This window comes from Chiloscyllium punctatum, chromosome 44 (assembly GCF_047496795.1).
Source record: "Chiloscyllium punctatum isolate Juve2018m chromosome 44, sChiPun1.3, whole genome shotgun sequence".
NCBI classification, from domain to species: Eukaryota; Metazoa; Chordata; class Chondrichthyes; order Orectolobiformes; family Hemiscylliidae; genus Chiloscyllium; species Chiloscyllium punctatum.
Window position 1 is genome coordinate 45,040,156 of NC_092782.1, and position 25,938 is coordinate 45,066,093.

At 43.0% G+C, this 25,938-nt stretch overlaps 1 long non-coding RNA gene across 2 annotated transcripts; it reads left to right on the forward strand.

The window, feature by feature from the left end:
* The first annotated feature begins 37 nt into the window (after positions 1-37).
* On the forward strand, positions 38-25,177 carry LOC140466939 (uncharacterized). 2 transcript variants are annotated; one of them, XR_011955307.1, is made up of 4 exons: positions 38-150; positions 12,222-12,437; positions 20,803-20,911; positions 24,989-25,177. It is a non-coding gene; the product is annotated as an uncharacterized lncRNA (long non-coding RNA). The 2 variants fall into 2 exon arrangements; XR_011955308.1 differs by lacking the exon at positions 12,222-12,437 and having other exon boundaries at positions 39-150.
* Positions 25,178-25,938: the final 761 nt, after the last annotated feature.

Genomic DNA, 25,938 nt, shown 5'->3' on the forward strand with positions numbered 1-25,938 from the left:
GAGTTGACCAATAGAGTTCACCCTCTGACATCACGTGGAGCCAAGGCGCTCGAGCAGGTCACTAAGAAAGTTCGAAGGCAGAGACTGTTGATTCATGTTAGTGGTGTGTGTGTGATACTCTCGGGGTTAACGTTGTTGACTAAAACGCAGGTACCTTTTACTTTTATATACAGCCCCTGACCTATCATTTATTCGTTGGCTATCGACTCACGAAGTTGAGGCAAGATGCTGGGAGAGACAAGATTTTTTTAAAAAATCATGGGTTCACCACTAGCCTTGAACCATATGTCATTTTCTAAGACAGTATTCAGACCACCAGCTCTAATTCAACATTCTATATAGGTTTTCTTGGAAAGAACATTAGCAAGGGTGATGACTCCCATCTAATGTGATTCCAAATCATTAGGAGGGGAAACAGTATCCTTGCTGATGATTAAATTTAAAAATCACACGACACCAGGTTATAGTCCAACAGGTTTAATTGGAAGCACTAGGTTTTGGAGCGCTGCTCTTTCATCAGGTGATCAACCACTTGATGAAGGAGCAGCGCTTTGAAAGCTAGTGCTTACAATCAAACCTGTTGGACTATAACCTGGTGTTGTGTGATTTTTAACTTTTACACCCTAGTCCAACACCGGCATCTCCAAATCATGATGATTAATCCTCAGGCATGAACTATTGCTGCTGGCTCTCCAGCCAAAATCAAATTTAAAGGATGAGCTAAATTACCAACACGATTTCTGGGGTGACTGGATATGGACAGTAAATGTTTCCAGTCAACATCAGATCCATCCTGTGAACAAATTTGAAACAAATGTTTCTCAAAGCATCAAGAAGTTTGAAAATCAAGATCAATAAGGTGATAGATATGTTGATCATAATTTCTCATGCTACAAGTTCTTAGATTTCATCAATGCATGGGAGAGGTAAAGCGAAGGGGCAGAAGTATTTCTGCTCACAAAACGACAAGTGCAGGGCAAATTCCACAAGTGTTTAAGAGTTTATCTTATCTCCACTGAGCATTGCATTATGATACACATAAAAATGTAAAGCCAGCTGGAGCATTCGTGAAATCATAGAATCCTTATAGTGCAGATGGAGGACATTTGACCCATCCTCCAAACAGCATTCCACCTGAACTCACCCTATTCCCTTAACTCCATGTTTACCATGGTTAGTCCACCGAGTCTACACAACCCTGGATACTTTAGGGCAATTTAGCATAGCCAGCTCCTCGGATGCTACCTGAACTGCTGTGCTCTTCCAGCACCACTAATCCAAAATCTGGTTTCCAGCATCTGCAGTCATTGTTTTTACCTAATCCACCTGACCTGCACATCTTGGACTGTGGGAAGAAACTGCATACATTGAAACTTGTGCAGATGGAGGAGAATGTACATACAGATAGTTAGCCAAGACTGGAATTGAATCCTAGTCCCTGGCATTGTGAGGCAGCAGTATCATAGAACTGAACAACACAGAAATAGATTCTTCAGTCCAGCTGGGCCATGCCGACCAAATATCCAAAATTCATCTAGTGCTATTTGCCAGCATTAACCCATATCCCTCTAAATCCTTCCTATTCATATACCCATCCTGATGCCTTTAAAATGTTAAAAGCCTCCTCTGGTGGCTCATTCCATACACCCTCTGCGTGAACACATTACTCCTTATGTCCCTTTTATATCTTTCTACTGTCACTTTAAATGTGTGCCCTCTAGTTTTGGATTCACCTACCCTGGGCAAAAGACTTTGCTTATTCACCCTATCCATGCCCCTCATGATTTTATAAATTTCTGTGAGGTCACTCCTCAGCCTCTGATGATCCAGGGTGAATGGTCTCAGCCTATTCGGCCTCTCCCTATAGCTCAAACCCTCCAACCACAGCAACATCCTTGTAAATCTTTTCTTCACCCTTTCAAGTTTAGCAACATTTTTTCCTATACAGTAGTAGGGAGACCAGAATTGAATGGAGTATTTCAGAAGTGGCCTAATCAATATCCAGGACAGTCACAACAGGAAATCCCAACTTGTATACTGAATGCTGATTAGTAAAAGCGAGTATACCAAATGCCTTTGTCACTACCCTGTCAACCTGTGACTCCACCTTCCCCCTGCCCCTTGCATGCCAAAGTCTGTTTATTCGACAGCATTCCCCAGAACTCTACCATTAACTGTTTAAGTCCTGCCCTGATTTGCCTTATTAAAATGCAACATCTCATATTTATCTAAATTAAACTCAATCTGCCATGCATCGGTCCATCTGATCAAGGTCCTGTTGTGCTCTGAGATAACTGTCCGTTATACCACCAATTTTAGTGTCATCTGCAAACTTACTAGCCATTCCCTGTATTTACATCCACATCATTTATACAAATGGCAAAAAGCAATGGACCCAGCATTGTTGCCCAGCAGCATTCCTTGCAGCAAACACTGGTTACAAGTTTTTAGTATGAAAAACAATCCTGTGTCTCCTACCTTCAAGCCAATGTTGTATCCAAACTCAATCAAATTAATGAAACATGATTGCTCAAGCATAACGCCATGTTGACTATCACTAATCAGTGCTTGCTTTTCTAAATACATGAGTTGGAAAGAGTCGGAAGGGCTTCCTGATGAAGGGCTTATGCCTGAAATGTTGACTCTCCTGCTCTTCGGATGATGCTTGACCTGCTGTGCTTTTCCAGTGCCATTCTTTACAACTCTGATTCTTCAGCATCTGCAAGTGCAAGTGTTCGGTTAGCTGTCAGCTGACCGTTAGTGAGACCGTAATCATCATACTGTGATTCTGTTCAAGTAAGCTTTCTAACTTGAAAAAAATAATGTCGTCAAGATGATAGAACCCCAGTCACTGGGCTCTTAGTCTAAGTAGTAAAAACCCACCACAACTGATCATTAATTTATAATATCCTCTTCCATTTGTTCTTATGTTCAATCTTTGGGTTTTAATATCCAAGTTTGTACAGAGCTGTGGTTGCAGAGTTTTGTGAGATAATGATGAAGTATATGAGTGCTTCTAAGCATTGGAAACTCATTATGTACATCTAATACACATTTTCAGATCAATTGCCCATTTCGTACAGCATTGATATTAAGTTAATAGCAGTTAATGCAATTGAATATTAAGCACTGTGTATAGAGGACTCCATTCCAATACTGTTACAACCCTCCTGCGCCACCACCCAAAACCAATTTCTATCCCTAAATTCATTAACTTTCTGCAACATTGCAGAGTGCAAAATTTTTGTTGAAAACATCTCTTCAGGAAAGTTATACATATGGTTGATTTTGTTCTATTAAAATCTGCACAAATGATAAAATAGGCAACCACCCAAATATAAAGACATGTTGGGTCTTGTATACTGTAACACTGCTGCTAAGAATGAATTGACTTGCATATTTAAGTTGAGAACATTTCACGTATCTGAATACAGAATAATTTATGCTTAGCTATTGGTGTCATTGCAATACTAATACATGACCAAGTCAGCATGAGTACAGCAAATATTTAAGACTTTCTGAGACCACTTACTTGGAGAAAATTATTCCTTGTATCCATTGCCCTGTTATTTTATGAAGGTAAAATATCTACCTCTAATTCATTCAAATAGGAGTAGATATTTTACTTTCGTAAAATAAAGGGGCAATGGTTGCAGGGAATAGTTTTCTTCAAATCATTAATTTGGAGTTAATGCAAGGAGATATATTATCTACAACACATACTAAATTATACAGCTCAGAAGGGACTAGATTTAACTTACTCTCAGTCCTAAGTCACATGGTTGTGGAATAAAGTTCTACTTGAGCACAATATCAAGTCTGACCTTACAGTAAAAGCTTACAACTCCGTTGAAGGTACTGTCCTTTGGATGAGACATGAAACTGGTACCACATTTGCCTTCTCAGGTAGGTGTAGAAGATCCCATGATTTTATTTGAATTTAAGGGCAGGGCATTATCCCCGGTATCCTGAGCCCGATAATTATGAACTAAAGATAGGTTATCTGATCATTATTGCATTTTATTTCTGGAAGGTTGCTAAAATAGCTAATATATTTCAAAAGGATTTGAAGTCACAAAAATAGCTAAATAAATTTAAGCCTTTCTTACTTTTAACTGATCTCAGGTAAAGCAGTCAGGATACTCAGTTCACTTTCACCAGCTTAATTGAATACCTGTCTATTGTAGAACTGCATGAGGAACAATCAGCCAGGCCTAATCACTGTCCAGGGCTCCTGCTGGAAAAAATAATTTTTCAACTTGCTTCTATGTAGTAACAAAATCAAAGAAACAAGAGCCAGGCAGATCTTACAATAGATGGACAATCCATTTTACCAGTTTACCTGCAAGTGAGAAAATTTAAAATTTTTCTCAACTTTTGGACATCAGACGAGAACAGTAGAAACAAGCTTCACATGAAATAAGTATCAGAAACGTGTAGGCATCCATAGAATTTCAACCCTGCAAGTTGTCAGTATTTTTAGGGAAGGAGGTGAAAAACCTAACATTTACAGTGAAGATGAAAATCAAAAGCCAATCACTACTCAGTTTTAGATTCTTTTCACAGAGAGAAATATTTTCAAGTGTATAGCTCCAAGACCACTCTAAGTGTCTGTTTCTAAAATTATTTTAATCAACTTCATTATTTTTGATATATTTTGATACCACTTCAGAGCAGGTGAGACTTGATCCCAGACTTTCTGGTCTAGATATCGGGACACTACCATTTTGCCACAAAACCCCTTAAATATGGTTCTTTTTACCTTCTTAATTAATCATTCTGTTAATGTGTGCCCTCCACCACCTTTATGTACTTAAATTTAGTTTATATAATTAACAAGCAGAAGGGCTAAAAGTTAAGAATTAATAAAAGAGAGAATTTCTGTTTGGGTACAGAGTCTCCAGGGCCAGACCAGATTTATCCTAGGCTGCTCCGGGAAGCGAGAAAGGAGGTTGCTAAGCCACTGGTGACAATATTTGCCTCCTCACTCTCCACAGGAATCGTACCGGAGGATTGGAAGGAGGCGAATGTTGTTCCTCTTTTCAAGAAGGGTAATAAGGAAATCTCTGGCAATTACAGACCAGTCTTACATCTATGGTCAGCAAAGTTTTGGAAAGAATTCTGAGGGATAGGATTATGACTATTTGGCAAAGCATAGTGTGATTAAAGGCAGTCAGCATGGCTTTGTGAGGGGCAGGTCATGCCTCACAAATCTTATTGAGTTCTTTGAGGAGGTGTCAAGACAGGTTGACGACGGTCGAGCAGTGGATGTGGTGTATGTGGACTTCAGCAAGGCATTTGATAGGATTCACCATGGTAAGCTCATTCATAAAGTCAGGGATATTTGGCTATCTGGATTCAGAATTGGATGGCTGACAGAAGGCAGAGAATGGTTGTAGATGGGAAGTATTCTGCCTGGAGGTCAGTGTTGAGTGGGGTCCCGCAGGACTCTGTCCTTGGGCCTCTGCTCTTTGTAGTTTTTATAAATGACTTGGATGAGGAGGTTGAGGGGTTGGTTAGTAAATTTGCAGATGACTACAAAGGTTGGAGGTGTCGTTGATAGTATAGAGGGCTACTGCAGGCTGCAGCGCGACATAGACAGGATGCTGAGCTGGGCTGAGGAATGGCAGATGGAGTTCAACCTGGATAAATGCGAAGTGATGCATTTTGGAAGGTCAAACTAAAGTGCTGAATATAGGATTAAAGATAGGATTCTTGGCAGTGTGGAGGAACAGAGGGATCTGGGTGTGCAACATAGATTCCTCGAAATTGCTACCCAAGTGGATAAGGTTGTTAAGAAAGCATATGGTATTTTGGCTTTCATTAACAGGGGGATTGAGTTTAAAAGTTGCGAGGTTTTGCTGCAGCTCTGCAAGTCCCTGGTGAGACCACACTTGGAATATTGTGTCCAGTTCTGGTCACCCTACTATAGGAAATATACAGAGGCTTTGGAGAAGGTTTACCAGGATGTTGCCTGAACTGGAGGGCCTTATGAAGAAAGTTTGAATAAGCTCGGACTTTTCTCTCTGGAGAGAAGGAGGAAGAGAGGAGACCTGATCGAGGTGTACAAAATAATGAGAGGAATATATGGAATCAATAGCCAGAGACTTTTCCTCAGGGCAGGATTGACTGGTACGAGAAGTCATAGTTTGAAGATATTAGGAGGAAGGTATAAAGGAGACATCAGAGGTAGGTTCTTTACGCAGAGAGTTGTGAATGCATGGAATGCATTGCCAGCTGTGGTGGTGGAAGCAGAGTCACTGGGGACATTTAAGCGACTGCTGGACATGCACATGGATAGCAGTGAGTTGAGGGGTGCATAGGTTAAGTTACTATATTTGATATTAGGATTAAATCTTGGCACAACATAGTGGGCCAAAGGGCCTGTTCTGTGCTGTACTTTTCTATGTTCTATGTTCTAAGTGAGAATAATTACTTAATTTGCCCCTCTCCAATTTTCTACCTGTCACTTGTGCTAATATACCTTCAAGGGTTTGGTGTTAATTTTTGTTGGATTCATTGAGATGCACCTGCATTGTCAAATGTGCTGTCTTTCAGATGAAATGTTAAATACTAAACAATATTAACTTTCACATGTATGCTGATGAGATCCAGTTAAGCACCACCCCTTCAGCCTTCCATTGTTTCTAAATTGTCAAACTGCCTGACATCCAGGACCGATGAATAGAAATTTCTTCCAATAAAATGTTGCAATGAACTGAAATCATTATCTTCTGGACCAGTCACAAAATTTATTTCTTTGACAACAACTTTATCCTTTTCCTTGGGAACTACCTTAGGTTAATCCAGACTTCATACCATCGTGATGTATTTTACATTGAGTTGAGCCTTTCTCCATGTATCAGCATCATAACTAAAATCACCTCTTTATAAATCTGTAACATCATCTCCCTACACCCCCTACCCCCGGTGACCTCCACTTCAGATCATCCATTGCTGAAGCCTTATCAATGCTTTTATTATCTTAAACATAAACGCACTTTGGTTAGTCTCCTATATTCCATGCTTAAATAAACCTTAGCTCATCAAAACTGTGCTGTTCTTAACCCAACTCTTATTAAATCTGTTCATTCATCACACTACCCTTATTGATGTTCATTGGCTCTCAGTTAAGCAAACTTCTCTAAAATTCTCAAGCTTGTTTTCAAATCCCTCCAGGGTCTCACATCTCTCTCTGTCCAAATAGTCTTTCAGTCCCACAATACTCTGAGATAGCTTGAACATAGCTAATTCTCGCCTCTTTGCATGCCTTGTTTTAATTGCTGAAATATTGGTGGACATGCCATCAGCATGAGTCTTCTTAGATAGTTCCTCATGATTTAGGATGATTAGCTTCCACCCCATTCAATGGATTTGGAGTGGCTCATAAGACACATGTGTGAAATGAGAAATCTGCCAATGTAAAGCATTCATGCTAGGATAGTCAGGTAGATAAGTTGCTGGGAAATTTGTGTATTTTCTAAGTCAGGATGGTGAATGGTTTGGAGGGGAACTTGAAGGTGGTAGTTTCCCTGTGTATCTGCTGCCTTTGTACTTCTAGATGGAATTGCTCGTTGGTTTGGAAGGCGCTGTTTGAGCATCTTTGGTGAATTTCTGCAGTGAATCTTGCAGATAGTATACACTGCTGCTACTGAGCATTGGTGATGGAGAGAGTGGATGCTTCTGGATGCAATGCCAATCAAACAGGCTGCTTTGTCCTGGATGGTGTCAAGCTTCTTGAGTGTTATTGGGGCTGCACCATTCCAGGCATATTCCATTACGTTGCCTTGTAGATGGTGGACAGGCTTTGGGGAATCAGGACATGCGTTACACGCCACGGTATTCCTAGCCTTTGACCTGTTTTTGTAGCCACTGCATTTATGTGGCGAGTCCAATTGAGTTTCTGATGAATAATAACTCCGAGGATGTTAATAGTGGGGGATTCAGTGATTGCATGTAAAGGGGCAGTGGTTAGGTTGTCTCTTATTGGTGATGGTCATAGCCTGGCAAATGTGTGGTGCAAATATTACTTGCCACTTGCTGGCCAAGCCTGGATAACATGAAGATATTGTTGCATTTTGTCATGGACTGCTTCAATCTGAGGAGTCGCAAATGATGCAACCATTGGTGAGCATCTCCACTTCTGACTTTATGGCAGAGGAAAGGTCATTGATGAAGCTGCTGAAGATGGTTGGGCCTAGAACACTATCTGCAGAGATTTCCTAGAGCTGAAATGACTGACCTCCAACAACCACAACCAACTTCCTATGTGTCGGGTATGACTCCAACCACTGGAGAGTTTGCCCCTGACTCCCATTGATTCCAGGATTAGTGGTGCTGGAAGAGCACAGCAGTTCAGGCAGCATCCAACGAGCAGCAAAATCGACGTTTCGGGCAAAAGCCCTTCATCAGGAATGAAAAAAAAGTTTTTGCCCGAAACGTCGATTTCGCTGCTCATTGGATGCTGCCTGAACTGCTGTGCTCTTCCAGCACCACTAATCCAGTATTTGGTTTTCAGCATCTGCAGTCATTGTTTTTACCTTATCCCATTGATTCCAGTTTTGTCAGGGCTCCTTGATGCCACACTTGGTCAAATGCAGCTTTGATGTCAAGGGCTGGCATTCTCACCTCACCTCTGGAAATCAGTTTTTTTGTCCATATTCTAATCAAGGCTGGAATGAGGTCAGGAGCTGAGTGGCCCTGGCAAAACCCAAACTGGGTGTCACTGAGCAGGTTATTGCTGAGCATGTGCTGCTTTAGAGCACTGTTGATGATACTTTCTATCACTTTACTGATGATCAAGAGTAGTCTGATGGGGCGATAATTGGCTGGGTTGAATTTGTCCAAGTTTTTATGTACAGGATACACTTGGGCAATTTTCCATGTTGTTGGGTAGATGCCAGTGTTGTAACTATACTGGAATAGCTTGGCTAGGGGGAACGGCAAGTTCTGGAGCATAAGTCTTTAGTACCATAGCCGGAATGTTGTCAGCGCCCATAGGCTTTGTCGTATCCGGTGCGTCCAATGTTTCTTGACATCACGTGAAGTGAATCGAATTGGCTGAAGACTGGTATCTATAATGCTGGGCACTACTGGATGGGACCAAGATGGATCATCCACTTGGCACTTCTGGCTGAAGATTTCTGTGAAAACTTCAGCCTTATCTTTTGCACTGATGTACTGGGCTCATCAATCATTGAGGATATGGATATTTGTGGAGCCTCCTCCTCCAATGAGTTGTTTAATCATCCATCACCATTTATGGCAGGGCTGCAGAGCTAAGATCTGATCCATTGAGTGTGGGATCAATTAGCTATGCCTATCACTTGCTGCTTATGTGGTTTGGCAGGCAAGTAGTCCTGTTTGGTGGCTTCACCAGGTTGATACCTCATCTTCAGGTATGCCTGGTGTTGCTCCTGGCATGTTCTCCTGCACTCCCCATTGAACCAGGGTTGATCCCCTGGCTTTATGATAATGGTTGAGTGGGGGATATGCATTCTTTACCAATAATCTACTGAATTTTTATTGAATTCAAATTTCACCATCTGTCATGGCAGGATTTGAACCCAGATCCCCAGAACATTATCTGGGTCTCTGGATTTATAGTGTAACGATAATACTAGTAGGACATCGCCTTCCCTAAGGTACTGTGCTATGAGAACTCATTGAGGAAGACCTTAATTTTCTGGATGTAAGGTTTATTTTCCCATATGCTTTGAAGAAAGAGTTGATAATGTCATGCAGCAGTGTATCTGTGTACACACACAAACATCGTCTTCATACCGAAGTTCAATGACTGGACTTTGAGTGAGAGTGCTATCGACTGAACCAAAGTTAACATGACTAATCCTTTTATCTTCTATTCCAACAATGCATACTAACCTCCATAGAGCAGTTAGTACTAACCAAAATGTTCTTACTTCCATTAACCTTTCTTTTTATGCTTGTGTTGATGGTACTTTTGTCATGTCTCCCTCTAAAAAGCAGTTTATGTCAAAACTTTTGAATTGAATAGTCACATGATTCATTTCTGTATTATCAATGAAAGTGAATTCTGTGAAAATCAACTAATTTCATGGAGTATTTTGCTCCCTTCTGTGCTTTGCTGACTCAGGTATTAACTAGGGTGGACAAGGGCAGAGACACAGTGTGTTTCTGCTGTCACCATTATTAAACCAGCTCAATATGTGTGTGTGTGGGAGTTTGTTTTTTTTTACAAGTTTAAACAGCACCTGGCTGTAATATTTTCCATAGAGATGATAGTAAAGATTGTAAATGAGTGTGTTAAGGGGTTCCCAACCCATCAGGAACTGAAGGTTAATTTCTAGGACACTCCTTTTTAGAGGTTGGGAGAATGGTTATGGCAGGTTAAAGAAAAGGTACTAATTCAGTTTTTTGTACTTTTTTATTCATTACAAAAATAGATAGGGAAAATGTGCTATTTAATAAAATGTCCAGATTATTTTGGATATTTCTTTAAAAGTCTAAAATTATCATTTTAATTACATAAACACCTTTAGTAAAGATGATCCTCTTAAGTTCCAGGTATGTCCATCCATATAGTGTTCCTTTATACAACACCTCACTGTGTTTAAACCAAGACATGTCACACTACTACATTATTCTGATCAAAGCTTAACTGTTAGACAGAGTGTTATCAAATGTTGGCTAAGTGTCAGTTTTGGAGGGTTTCATGGAGGGATACTCTCCCTGAGCTCCAGTGACTCATCGCATGCAATTTTCCAATGCTCACCTTAGCAAATTTTGCGAAGATTTGTAGCTCAGTTTAAGGTTCTGGATGTAGGTTTGTTCGCTGAGCTGGAAGGTTCATTTCCAGACGTTTCGTCACCCTACTAGGTAACATCTTCAGTGGGCCTCCGGGCAAAGCACTGTTGATAATTCCTGCTTTCCATTTATATGTTTGGGTTTCCTTGGGTTGGTGATGTCGTTTCCATGCAAGAACTGTAACAAACACTACATTGGACAAACAGGCAGAAAACTAGCCACCAGAATACATGAATATCAACTAACCACAAAATCACATGACCCTCTCTCACTAGTATCCTCACATACAGATAAGGAAGGACACCACTTCGACTGGGACAACATATCTATCCTAGAACAAGCCAAACAGAGGCATGCACGAGAATTCCTAGAAGCTTGGCATTCCAACCGGAACTCTATCAACTAACACATTGATTTAGACCCCATCTACCACCCCCTAGAAAAAGAATAAGAAATGACATCACCATGGGAAATGACATCACCACAAAAATGACATCACCAACCCATAGAAACCCAAACATATAAATAGAAAACAGGAATTATCAGCAGTGCTTGGTCTGGAGGCCCACTGAAGATGTTACCTAATGGGGTGATGATACGTCTGGAAATGAACCTTCCAGTTCAGGGAACAAACCTATATCCAGAATGCTCACCTCTTAAATAGGTACACATGTCTCTATGGCACCACTCATGCTATCATTCAGCAGATGTGCTCACACTGCTGAGCTCTTCCAGGATTTCCACCCCCCAAGTCATATTTAAAGCCCAGCTGATAACCAGGTTAATCACTGCCAGCCATGAGTAACCCTTTACAGTACACATTGTAGAAGGGAAAGAAAAAGAACATCTTCTGAGTCCACATAGGTGGTACTTCATTGAAAATTAAAGCTTACGTTTGTAAATATAATGCTACTTTTCATCATCACCTTTCAATCACCTGTTGTTGTAACTACAGCTGCAAGAATCCAACTTCATAGGCTACCCATCCTGCCATACCACATTGACTCCCCACGAAGGGAGTGCTACCCTTTCCCTAATGGCCAGTGTAGCATAACACCTTGTCATCGTTCAATGTGGAAGCAACACCTGTTTAAATGCCTTCAAAAGTTGAAAATTTTCAAAGTTGCACATGTTAACTTTTATTGAACAACAGAAAAAGCAAGAAAAAACAAAATTCACTTCTGGGAATAAACAGGGGTTGTTTGCTGTTTGAGCAACAACAAAATTACAGTCAATGAATGATCACTTTACCAAATTCAGATCTAATTGAGTGTCAGTTAAGTACTATCTGGCTTGTTGTGCTTGATGCTGCAGTGCTCCATCATGCTGAAGGTAATGTTCCTTTTGCTTAATGTCCTCACCTTTCTCCTTGGAAAATTGCTGCCATTCTCCAAACTCTTCAGTATCTATCACTTTCTCTTCTTTGCCTGTTCCAGTTAAATAGCGCACAGGATGCAAGACTAATGCTGCACACACTCTCAGAACTGTACTAGAATGCCAGCAATCAGACCAATGCAAGCACTGGAACTTCATCTTCAACAAGTCTATCATCTGCTCCATGATTACCTTTTTGGAGGAATAGTAGACAAGCAGGAGGTCAGAAGAACACAGCAGCCAAACAGCATCAGGAAGTGAAGAAGTTGATGTTTCAGGTATAACCCTTTTTCAGGAATGGACCAGCACTGATCAAAGTTCTTCCTCTGAATGACTTTGAAGGGCAGCTCTAATAATTGATGAGTGTCCCCTGATTGATCTCTGTGCAGTTCCCAACTGATTAACTGCTAATCCCTTGTCTAGTTGCACTGGACCTGCAGCATTGCCATAGCTGTCTCCTGCACTGCGATAATACTACTCCTGACCATGAATACCCCAAGCAGCTGGCTGACCATTATCAAAGCCCCTGACTGAATTGGACACTGTCTATAATTGTCGGTGCTGGGACCCCTGAGTGACGACAATCCACCTTGACTTCACTAAGGTCTATTCTCTTTTGAGTTTGAGACATGTCAATTTAATTGAAGCATGTTTGGTGTATTAGCTGCATAAACCACCATATGTAGATATAGCACTGTGGCATACAATACATGTCCAGTCTCTTGACTAATCACTGCTGACAACCATGCCAAGCTGTCTGGCTTTATATCTGCACTAAAAGGCAAGGTAAGCCAGAAGTACTCTGAACCTGTAAGTTCTGAATAAGGCAGCAAAGTGCAAGAAAATAAGGCAAGGCAAGACAGAGATGTCATGATCTTCCAAGTTGGGGCAAAATGAATGAGCACTAAGGAAGCAAGCGAACAATCCTGAGATGCACCCTGCTCTGATGCATGAGGTGGGTGTCTAACCCTGTTTGCAAAGTGGCTTGGCAGCAACTTACAATGAAAAATGTCAATGCACTCCAAAGTGCGGCATTGAACTAGATAAGTGAGTTGAACATATGCCAGGAAAATATGGTGAGGCTGGTGTTTGGCTGATGCAAACCTCCATGGATGAAGGTTTCAGACTGTTGTTATCCGTGGAACATGCCCTAGCTGTTTGGCAATTCTGACAAAGGTGAAGGCCTGGAGGAACATGTAGCAATTTGTATCTGCCAGGTACCTGCTCTGACTTTAACGTTAAGAACAGTACAGCACTTGGCCCTTGATGTTGACCTTTTATCCTACTCTAAGATCAAACTAACCTACATACCCTTCACTTTACTATCATCCATGTGCCTCTCCAAGAGTCGCTTAAATGTCCCCAATGTATCTGACACTACTACGACTGCTGGCAGTGCATTCCATGCACCCACCACTCTCTGTATAAAGAACCTACCTCTGACATCTCCACTAAACTTTCCTCCAATCATCTTAAAATAATGCCCCCTTGTGATAGCCATTTCCGCCCTGGGAAAAAGTCTCTGGCTATCCATTCTATGTATGTCTCTCATCATCTTGTACACCTCAATCAAGTCACCTCTCACCCTTCTTCGCTCGAATGAGGAAAGCTCTAGCTCTCTCAACCTTTCTTCATGAGACATGCCCTCCAGTCCAGGCAGCATCCTAGTAAATCCCCTCTGCACCCTGTCTAAAGCTTCCACATCCTTCCTATAATGAGGCGACCAGAACTGAACACAATATTCCAAGTGTAGTCTAACCAGAGCTTTTTAGAGCTGCAGCATAACCTCGCGGCTATTAAACTCAATCCCCCTGCTAATGAAAGCACACCACACGCCTTCTTAACAACCCTATCAACTTAGGTGGCAACTTTGACAGATCTATGGACTTGGACCCCAAGATCCCTCTGTTCCTCCAAGTTGCCAAGAAGGTTATAGGATTCTTGGCAACTTGGAGGAACAGAGGGATCTTGGGGTCCAAGTCCATAGATCCCTCAAAGTTGCTACCTAAGTTGATAGGGTTGTTAAGAAGGCGTGTGGTGTGCTTTCATTAGCAGGGGGATTGAGTTTAATAGCCGCGAGGTTATGCTATAAACTTTCATATTAACAGCTCACCACTATCATCTCAAGAATGCTAGACTGCCTCATCTTCCACCTCGGAACACTTCAACCCTAGGGCATCAATGTGGACTTCAACAGTTTCCTCATTTCCCCTTCCCCCACTTCACCCTTGTTCTAAACTTCCAGCTCAGTAACTGTCTCCATGACTTGTCTGGACTTGTCCTAACTGCCTATCTCCTTTTCCACCTATCCACTCCACCCCCTCCTCCCTGACCTGTCACCTTCATCCCCTCCCCCACTCACCTATTGTACTCTATGCTACTTTCTCCCCACCCCCAACCTCCTCTAGCTTATCTCTCCACGCTTCAGGGTCTCTGCCTTTACTCCTGATGAAGGACTTTTGCCCGAAACGTCGATTTCGCTGCTCCTTGGATGCTGCCTGAACTGCTGTGCTCTTCCAGCACCACTAATCCAGATCCTGCCCCTTCCAAAGCCATGCTAACTATCTCTAATCAAGGAATGCTTTTCCAAATAATCATAAATCCTGTCTCTCCAAATCCTCTCCAATAATTTGCCCAGCACTGACATAAGACTGACTGGTCTGTAATTCCCAGGGTTATCCCTATTCCCTTTCTTTGCCACTCTCCAATCATCTGGTACTACTCAGTGGACAGTGAGGACGCAAAGATCATTGCCAAAGGCACAGCAATTTTTTCCCTCACTTTCCGTAGGAGCCTTGGGTATATCCTGTCTGGCCTAGGGGACTTATCTATCCTCATGTTTTTCAAAATTTCCAGCACATTTCTGAAGACAGAAGCCAAGTAAGGAAGAAATACTTACAAAATACAATGTTGTGGTATGTCATTCCCAGAAACATTGATCACTGTGTGTACATGTGCAGAACACAACAATGTGGTACGCCATTCCCGGAAACAGCAATCTCTGCGTGCGCATGCACAGAACACAACCTGCAATTTCTATGCACATGCGCAGAACACAAGAAACCATCTTTTCCGGGCTTTCGTTGTGCACATCATCCACACTATAAAAACTGCTATATCTGTTGTTCGAGGAGAGGTGGTGTGGTCAAGTCCCGCTGTTAAGGTCAGAATATGCTGCCCCTCCCAAAAGCTTTTGATTTAATAAGTTTGATTGATCTGCTTCTAAATTTGAGTTTTATGAATTTTGCTACAACAAGTTGGCGCTGCGAGCAGGGTCCTGGTCATGGTCCTGAGTAGGGTGGCCACCTCTCAGGAGTCAGGGCAGGATATCAGACAGACTACAGAAGTTGTTGATCTGGTTAGAGTGAATGAGAGTCTCTGTTGTGCGGCCTCTGAGTTGAGTCATACTCAGATGCTAGTGTGATTGTTCCTGCCTGAGATAAAGGCCTAGATTAAATAAGTAGGATACGGGGAAATGATCAGTCCCTCAAACAGGTATCACCAAACTCCAATAGGACCAATTGTGGGTGAGACGCAGCCGGTTGGTAAACGTGATCGACCGACAGAGGATCTGTGAGTATAAACTTATCAGTGTTATGGCAGGACATGGAGATCAATGGGGACCCCCAGTGGTCTGTCATTAACCAGTAAATGATAGACAGACATTCAATCATTAGACAGATGAGAATTAGTGAGTGGGATCTATCCCAGACCCTAGATCAACAGCAAAATTGGCTCACGGGTGAAAAAAAAGGTAAGACCAAGAAAATAAGTGTCGTTTTGGTCCATCAGTTGGCTGGCCTCATAGGTCAGACTTTGGAATCCAAGGAAATTAGATTAGATTAGATTAGATTACCTACAGTGTGGAAACAGGCCCTTCGGCCCAACAAGTCCACACCGACCCGCCGAAGCGCACCCACCCACACCCATTCCCCTACATCTAACACTATGGGCAATTTAGCTTGGCCAATTCACCTGACCTGCACATCTTTGGATTGTGGGAGGAAACCGGAGCACCCGGAGGAAACCCACGCAGACACGGGGAGAATGTGCAAACTCCACACAGTCAGTCGCCTGAGGCAGGAATTGAACCCGGGTCTCTGGCGCTGTGAGGCAGCAGTGCTAACCACTGTGCCACCGTGCCGCCCACGAAATGGACTGAGGAAAAACAAATGTTTCAATCCCAACTAAGAGAACTGGAAAAGAAATATCAGTTCCTGGTGGATAGTCAGTGGGGATCATTGCCACCTTATAATACCTGAGATGGCCCCCCTGAATTGTCAGACGACCCTCCTGAGGAAATTAAATCGGCCCTGGTACCTCGCAGTGGGGAAGGAGCTAACGCGAATGCAAAATATAAGCCGTTTACACCAGGTGAATTGCAGCAAATCTTAGCTTCCCTGGGTCACTTACAGCCCCGCAGTAATAACGCAAAGTTTTCAGCTTAATTAGATACCATCTGGGTGGGCCACCAACTACATTTAAGGGATATCCACTAACTGATGGATCTGACTTAGCTGATGCCGCACAGCAACTAAGTGAAGATTATAGGAGAGGCAGATGGACCCAGGGCACCCCTATTAAAGCAGATATAGAGGATCAGCCAGAGCCCTTCGGCAGATTTAAGGCCTAAATCCAGTGAAAACCACCCACCAATTGGACAAAAATAACAAACACCAAACAACAGAAGGGGAGGGCACCTCTGAATATGGGGAACAACTTTTTAGGGTTTACCAAGAATGCTCAGGAATTCCCCAAACAGACCACTCTGACCGAGCATTCATTCAGGCTCTCAAGGACAAGCTGTCTCCCGCACATCAGGCAGTCCTAAAAATGGGGGTTGTCGTTCTCCAAGACTATGACATCCTGGTAGAATGGGTAACAGGCGTTAAGGAGGGCACAGGAGGAAAACCTCTGTGCGCATAAAGTAGGAAAACCTAGGCCCCGTCACAAAGACAAAATCCAGACCCATGTGTCACAATTGTGGCAAGATGGGCCAATTTGTCTGGGATTGTAGGGGGAGGAAACAGAACAACAGGAAGACCGCTTGTGTCTGTCAGTACTGTGGCAAAAGGGGCCACTCTGTAGACACTGTTGGGAAAAACACAGCAAACCAACAAACATCAAGAAGATATTGGACTGATGTCCGGCAGCCCCCATGGGTACAGGTGATAAGGAGGGAAGGATTTATATCTCTGTAGGGAGCAGACAGTGTAAGGTGCTAGTGGACACGGGAACCTCTACATCTATTACTGACCTACTCCTGCCCACAACTAACAAAATGATATATGTGAAGGGGATTAATGGCTCGAACCCCTGCACACTTGAGTGAGACCACTCTTGTAGAATCAATAACCTGTATATACCAATGCGATTTTATGTATGTAAAAATAATGGAGGAACTATTATGAGAAATGAAGGAGTACAAAGTCATTACAGATTGTGGGAAGGGTGAATTAATTTGGCCCGGTCCCGATGGGAGAAAGAAAAGAATGGGGACTTATGAAAACCACTTGAGGCACAATTTGCCTCCTCTATAGTACGCGATTGGCAGCTAGAGGATAATGGCTTTGGGGCCATTTGCACCTCCATCCCAGCAGTATGGATGGAGACTACGTTAGATACAGGCTTGATTAAAATCGACCCCATAGCTGTGGAGGGTCTCAAACACAAGCCACACCACCAACACCCCATAAAACCCGAAGCTAGAAGGGCAGTTGTGGAAATTGTGGAAGGATTAATGGAGAGGGGAATTCTCCAAGGCACTATGAGCACTACTGATTCCGCCACATGGTCAGTCAATAAACCTGATGGAAATTACCATCTCACAATCGATTATACAGCCCTAAACAGGGTCACTCCTAAATTACATCCTATAGTTGCCAGTCTATCCACAATCTTAAATGTGCTCTCCCCGACCCCCCACAATATCTTAACCGTACTGGATATTGCGAATGGATTCTGCTCTATCCCCCTCCATCATGACTGTCAAGATAGGTTTTGTGTATTTACTGTCGGGATAAACAGTATGTCTGGACCAGACTTCCCCAGGGATTCCATAATAGTCCAGCCATCTTTCACCGTGTGATGAGTGAAGTACTGAGGGAGATCGGCCTGCTCCACAGCAATACGATATTCCAATACGTTGATGACACCCTCCTGGCTTCTGAGTCCAAACCAAAACATCAGGAGGCACTATATTTAGTCCTGAAGCACTTGCAGGACAGAGGGTTAAAAGCCAGCCCAAAGAAAGTTCAAATTAGGAAAACTAGAGATCTTTACTTGGGAGCTTAATCTTCCAAGGCATGAAAGAAATGCCTGCAGACAGGAAGACAGCTATATATAGATGCCACGGCCAATGACAGTCCATGGTGTGAGAAAGGTCTTGGGCTTGTTTAATTACTGCAGGAATTTTATCCCTGAGTTTGCGAAAGTTGTCAAGCCCATACAACGATTGGTAAAAGGGGTTAAACCTGCAATGGGCCCCGTTGGCTGAGGACCGGAGCAAGATGACTCCTATACAAAATTGAAAGTGGAATTAATGTCAGCACCAGGACTGGGATTACCAGATGCTAATAAAGACTTCCACGTTTACTGCAACGAAGATGGAGGTTTTTACTCGGCAGTAGTAACCTAGCTCCATGGCAATAACCAACGACTTATAGGTTACCTCTCTACTGCTGAGGGTCTCATAGTGAACGGCTTGCTCAGTTGTATAGCTGCTTTCGACTGTGCCTCGTGGGTAGTGAGGGTCAGTGAGCCTATTGTAAAGACAGGGAATATAGTCTTGCATACCAAACACACCCTCATAGAAATGTTAAGTATGGGAAAATCACACACAATTTCAAACATGAGAAGAGCAAAATGGGACGCTGTTCTTTTGCCACCAACCAAATCCACTACCATTGTACAAGATACCTGGGAGACCCCCGTGGAAAGGGTGTTAGGTGATGATGAACCATGTGTGTGGGAATGGGTACGATGAAGTAGAGGAAAGTGGGATAAAGGGTATACTCATGGAGGCACCAGATGAGACCCTGTTTGAAGACCCAGATGAGAAGGAGCCCTGTCAGCCCAGGTGGCAGAGTTAGTGACCCTCATACAGGCCTTCATGTAGATGACAGGGAAGAGGATTAACATTTACACTGATAGTAGATATGTGTTTGGGATTGTCCATGATTATATGATCGTTTGGGGAAGACAGGGATTTGTCACCACGGCGGGGGGGGGCACCCCTGTCAAGCAATGGGCAGATAATAAAGACCTCACTGGAGGTCAGCGAGCTCCCATCAGAGGCTGCAGTGTTGAAGGTCAAGGCCCACCAGAGGGAACCAGATAAACAGAATCCCAAGTGGCACATTTTTAAGGGGAACTAGGCTGCTGATAAGACTGCTCAATCAACTGTAGAGACAGAAGACATCCATCCTTTGTCTGCCACCTTTACTGAGGATGGCCCCACCATAAGCATTACCCAACTGCACACTGATACCTCTGAGGGTGAATGCGCCAGCTGGGAGGTGCAGGGGGCCATGCCAGATGAGAAAGATATCTGGAGATTGAATGACAAGGTCCTGGCCCCCGTGTGCATCCAACATACTCTTATGCAATTATACCATGGCACTTCCCATGTAGAACATGATGCTATGATAACCAGCATCAGGAAGGAATGCTGGTGGAAGGGCATGGACAGAGATATAGCTCGATTCTGTCACCACTGTGTGACGTGTGCTCAGCACATCCCAGGCAGGCCCATTAAAATTAGAATGGGGCACCAGCCATGACCAAAGGGGCCATGGGAGCATGCACAGATAGATTTTATGGGACCTCTTCCCCCAATCCCATGGGAAGATGTATTGCATTGTGATTATTGACCAACTCACCAGGTGGGTCAAGGCCTATCCTACCCAGAACTGCTCAGCTAACGCTGTGGCAAGGATTTTAGTTGAAGAGATGATTCCCAGGTAGGGGAGTGCCGTCACAGATTGACTGTAACCAGGGGACCCATTTTCCTGGAAGAGTTGTGAAAACCATATGTCAGCTGATAGGCATTAAATAAAAATTTCACATGCCCTACCATCCACAAAGTTCTGGCATGGTGAAGCGAATGAACAGAACTCTTAAAACCTCCCTTGCTAAGGCCATGCAAGACTCTGACAAATGCTGGACTGAGGTCCTGCCTGCTATACTCAGACGACTCCGGTCCACCACAAGCCAGTCGACTGGATTGACCCCTTTTGAGTTGATGACAAGTAGGGCGATGCGACTGCCCAAGTCCATCATCATGGCGGGGGGCGTTCCGATGTTGGCCCTCTCTGCAACAAAATACGTCGCTATGTGCTCAAACTGAGCACCCAGTTGAAGGAGATGCGGAAAACAGTCAGGGACAAATAGGAGGGATGGAATGAACAGAGGCAATTAGAGGATTGTCCGCAGGTCCCATCAGCGGTAGTAAGGTGATGGTCAAGACTCTACCCGCTAAACCTGTCTTTGCCCCTAAGTGGAATGGTCCCTATGAGGTTATCATCAGCGGTGACTCGTGCACCTGTATTGACATACGAGGGAAGGAGGTCTGGAAACACTGGTCACAACTGAAGACATATACAGACACTGATTGTTAATCCTCACCCTCTGCTTTCTTTTCAGACTGACTCCTTTGAAGCCTGCTGACGTGTGCACGATTGTGAATGGACCAAGAGTGTGGGCTGTTGCACACGAGTGGTATAGCCTTTGGACTATTGTATAACTCTGTTTGGTAAGCTCCAGGATGTTTCTGTTTACTTTTTGCCTTCACCCTTTGTCTAGTAGCCACTGTGGGGAAGCACTGAAGGAATTATGCCAACCTCGGTACTGTTCACCAGAGTAGGCGTGGGTTACATGCTAATACTTACTTATACACGTCCTATAGGCATGCGCAGCAAAGTAATATCTCTAACTGCTGGGTCTGTACTCAAATCCCTGCACACTCTAGTGGGGGGATTCCCCTGAGACCCATTCCATTTAATAAACCAGCGGGTAGTAAGGTTATGGTCAAGATTCTACTCACTAAACCTACCTTTGCCCCTAAGTGGAATGCTCCCTATGAGGTCATTATTAGCGGTGACATGTATGCCTGTATTAACGTGTAAGGGAACGGGGTTGGAATGCTGGTTGAACCAGGACCGATCTCACAATTATCCACTAGGGGAAGGTCTGACAGAGAATCTCACGAGTCATTCATACGAGGCCCTGACCAGACCATTTATGCTGCCAATGATAAGGTCACGTGGGAGACTGCGGGTTATAACATGCAAAACTATAAAGGTTGGTTTGAGCCTCACTACATCCTTTCACATACACCTCCAGCTCGGTTCCTCACAAACACCATAGGTGAAAAAATGCCCATGGGGACTTTTTGTTTTAAATGTAATCATATATTAGGGTGAAATGCCAGAACCAGCGAATGTTCCCATTCCCTGCTCCTTACTCCATCCGGCCGCTGATCATTTCTTTCTGGAAGTATTCCGAGCCTTGAGGTTGTCAACATGACTACAGGTAAAACATTCAAAACCATTTGGACCACAACTCAGACTGATTACCTGAGGATTTATGATGGTACTTATTTTGTCTGTGGTCTCAAGGGCTACCCTTAGCTCCCTCCAAATTGGTCTGGATCTTGTTACCTTGCCTATATGGTCCTTTTTGTTCACCATTACAATTCCCAACACCTTCATCCCAACCTACGCCGACTTCGATCCAAACAGTCCATCACTGAGACTGAGCGAGTCTTTATGATTGCCTTCCCCGCCTATGGGACAGCTAAGGTTCCTATGAAAACGATCAATATGGCCGCAACCTTGGAAAGGCTAGCTATTGAGACTGCCGATGGCTTTGCAACTGTTAGCATAGTCATCTCCGAGGTGTCGGCTGAGTCATTGCCACCCGTACTGTTGCATTGCTACCCATATTTGCTTGCTGCACAAGGTGGCACCTGTGCTGTTATTGGCCCTGAGTGCTGCACATACATTCTGGACGCTTCAGACAATATAGCTAACCTAGCGGATCACATCCTCTTGGAAGCTGATAAGATCTGGCAGGAAGGGAAACAGTTTTGTGATTATAATCCCCTGGGGTGGCTAGGATGACTACAAGGTGCATCTTGGGGCTTGTACCTTTTGCATGCCTTCATCATGTTCATTGTCATTGTCATCATTTGTTGCGTTGTTATGGCTGCCCTTAACTCATGTTGTAAAGTTTTGAAAGCGAGAATTATGCTGGGTGCTAACCTCCACTGGGTGCCTGGGAGTCACCCCCTTTCTGGCCCCACTGATGATTACTGGATGTATGTGGTCTGTTTGTCATGCTTCCACATGTCTCAGACCACAAGGGGGGAACTGAAGACAGAAACTAACTAAAGAAGAAATACTTACAGAATACAACATTGTGGTATGCTGTTCCCAGAACCAGCGATCTCTGTCTGCACATGCGCAGAGCACAACGGTGTGGTACGCCGCTCCCAGAACCAGTGACCTTCATGTGCGCGTGCGCAGAATATAACATAGTGGTACACTGTTCCCAGAACCAGCGATTTCTTTGTGCGCATGCGCAGAACACAACGGTGTTGTATGCCGCTCCCGGAACCAGCAATCACTGTGAGTGCATGCACAGAACACAATGGCGTGGTACACTGCTCCCGGAAACAGCGATCTCTGCGTGCGCATGTGCAGAACACAACCAACGATATCTGCGCACATGCACAGAACACAAGAAACCATCTTTCGCGGGCTTTTGTTGTACACGTTATCCAGACTATAAAAACTGCTGTGCCTGTTGTTCGGGGAGAGAGACGGCTTGGTCAAGTCCTTCTGTTGGGGTCAGAATCATGCTGCCCCTCCCAAAAGCTTTTGATTTAATAAGTTTGATTGACTTGCTTCGAAATTTGATTGACCTGCTTCTAAGTTTGATTGGCTTGTTTCTAAGTTTGAGTTTTATTAATTTTACCACAACACCTCCTTTTTAACATCAAGCTGTTTGACCGCCAGTTTCATGCTGTCCTCACAAATGACAAGGTCCCTTTCACAAGTGAATACTGAAGCAAAGTTTTCATTAAGGACCTGCCCCAACTCCTCCAACTCCAGGCACAAGTTCCCTCTCCACAATCTCTGATCAGCCCCACCCTCTGGCCATCCTCTTGTTCGTTACATAAGTGGAGAATGCATTGGGGTTTTCCTTAATCCTACCTGCCCTCTCCTAGATCCATTCTTCAGTTCCTTCCAGGCTACCTTGTAACCGTGATCCTTGCTTCCTCAACTTTAAGTAAATTTCCCTCTTCCTCTTGACTAATGTTCCACATCTCTTGTCATCCAAGGTTCTTTCACTCTACTATCCCTTCTTTGGCTCAGTAGGACAGACCTGTTCAGCACTCGCAGCAACTGCTCCCATAACAACCTCCACATTTTCTGTTGTGCATTTCCTTGAGAATATCTGTTCCCAATTTATGCTCCACAGTTACTGCCTAATAGCATTGTAAATCCCCCTCCCCCCCAATTAAATTCTTTCCCATACTATATGTTCCTATCCCTATCATAAAGGTCAGGGAGTTGCGATCACTATCACCAAAATGGTCTCCCATCAAAACATCTGACACCTGACCTGGTTCATTGCAAAGCACCAAAATCCAACATGGCCTCCTCTCTCATTGACTAATGTACATATTGAGTCAGGAATCCTTCCTGGACACACCTGACAAAGTCTGCTGCATCCAAACTATTTGACTAAGGAGATTCCAATCAATATTAGAGAAGTTGAAGTCATCTCTGCAACTTTTACAAAATCTGCCACTGCCCGAATATATTATTCACTTTCCCAGCAATCCCCATGTCGACTTCCACTCCTGTTTAGCCTTCACTCAGCTGATTCATGGTCCAAGTCTTTAATATTCAAATTTATCTTCCTGCTTGGCCCCTGGCTCACACTTTCTTGACTCCGGCACTGAAATATTGGGAATTGTGATTTTCTAGTTTCTCTTTGCTATGTGGGAGAATAGAAAACTGCATATAAATGAGGAGAGAATAAATAATAATGAGATGTGTAAATTGGCCTTTTGCCCCACACCGTGAGATCCTCATCTCACCGTTCAAGTCTGGATGGAAAATTAGACTTTTTCTCAATGTTGAGAATCCCATTTTCTAATCTCACCATTTTTTCCCAACTGATGCGCCATTGCCCATGTTGTTTAGGGGCTAGGAAAATCCTGCTCCATAGTTTTGTTTCTCTCTACAAATGCTGCTTCACCTGCTAAACTTTTCTAGCTTTTTTTTATTTCACACTACCACACATTCTTCCTACACACTACTAGTTTAATTCGGTGTATTGATTCTGCCCAAAACATAGCATCCCTTGAGAAAAGGTTCTGCAATCGTACTCTTTATATGTGAAGGTAGATCAAACAAAGATGTGCTTTTTACATTCTTTGTTAAAATAATAAAACATTTGGGAAACTCCCAGATGATTGTCATTGTTTAAAAAAGAAGAGATGTTATTGTTTGAGGTACCTTTTCGCAGAGATTTAAATTCTCGTATTTCCTGTTGGGAATCTAATGTGTTGAATTTGTCCAAATGTTGCATGTCTTCACTTTGAATTTTTACTTTTTAAGTTGTGGCAAGGTTGTCATTTGATTCCAAATGAAAACCTGAAGATGACTTGTTCCTCTGATTATTCTCTGTGTCTCCTAGTGAGTCCCAGAAGTAAGTTCTTTGCCCTTCCCTACTCCCCACCCCTGGCAGCCAAAGGAGACACTGTGAATAAGAAGACCAAAAGAGTAAAGATAAAAAAGGAACTGCTTTGTTTCAGGAAGAGGAAGGACAAAATGGATGACAGATTACATCCAGCAAGAAATCAAGATACTACGGAAGCAAAGCTAAGAAGAGGAACTTATTCAAATGGAGAACTCAAAAAAAATTCTTAAATAAGCTTGCCAAAAGTTGCAAATAAAAACCAAGTGTAATGTTAAACAAAATCTACAATAGAATGTAAAAGAGAGCAGTCTGTCTTTTTTCTTCAGTGAACAATTCTGGTTTCTATATAATGAAAAGAAGTTAAAGACACAGGAGAAGGTGCAAAATATACGCATTAGACTGAGAGATTATGTCCATAAGGAAAGACAAAACAATCTAGGTTTCTTTCTTTACAAAAGAGAATGCTGAGGGTAATCTTATTGAGTATTTCATGATTAAGAAAGGGTGGATATACAGGAGATGTTTCCACTTGTGAAAGTGACTAAGACTTGAGACTATAAAATACAACATAGTCACTAATAAATCCATTTTACTGCCTGATTACATAATCCTCAATTCCCAGTGAAGTCAAAGATAAACTGATCCTAATACTGAAAATATTTAGCAAACAAGCGCTCCAGGTTCTCTCAGATAAAGAATTCCAACTCTCTGAGTGAAGGAATGTATTCTTATCTCCATCTTAAACTTATTATTTTGAGATTGTGCCCCATGGCTCCAAACTCCTTAGCCAGCCTCTTATCAACTGCCCAGTCTTACACTCGCAACTTAATTTTTCTTCCATTTGATCACTTTTCACATTATTCTAAACCCCAAATGATATCGACCTATTCAAGCTATCTTCATAGGACAGTCCTCTTATTGCAGGAATCAATGTGATGAACCTTTATTGCATCTTCTTTAAGCCAAATGTTTTCCTTCCTTTCATGCAGAGTTCAGAGCCCAGGAAGTGGGCATTGTTATAGACCAGGCCAGAACAGACTTCCTCAAAATATTTTACAGAGGTAA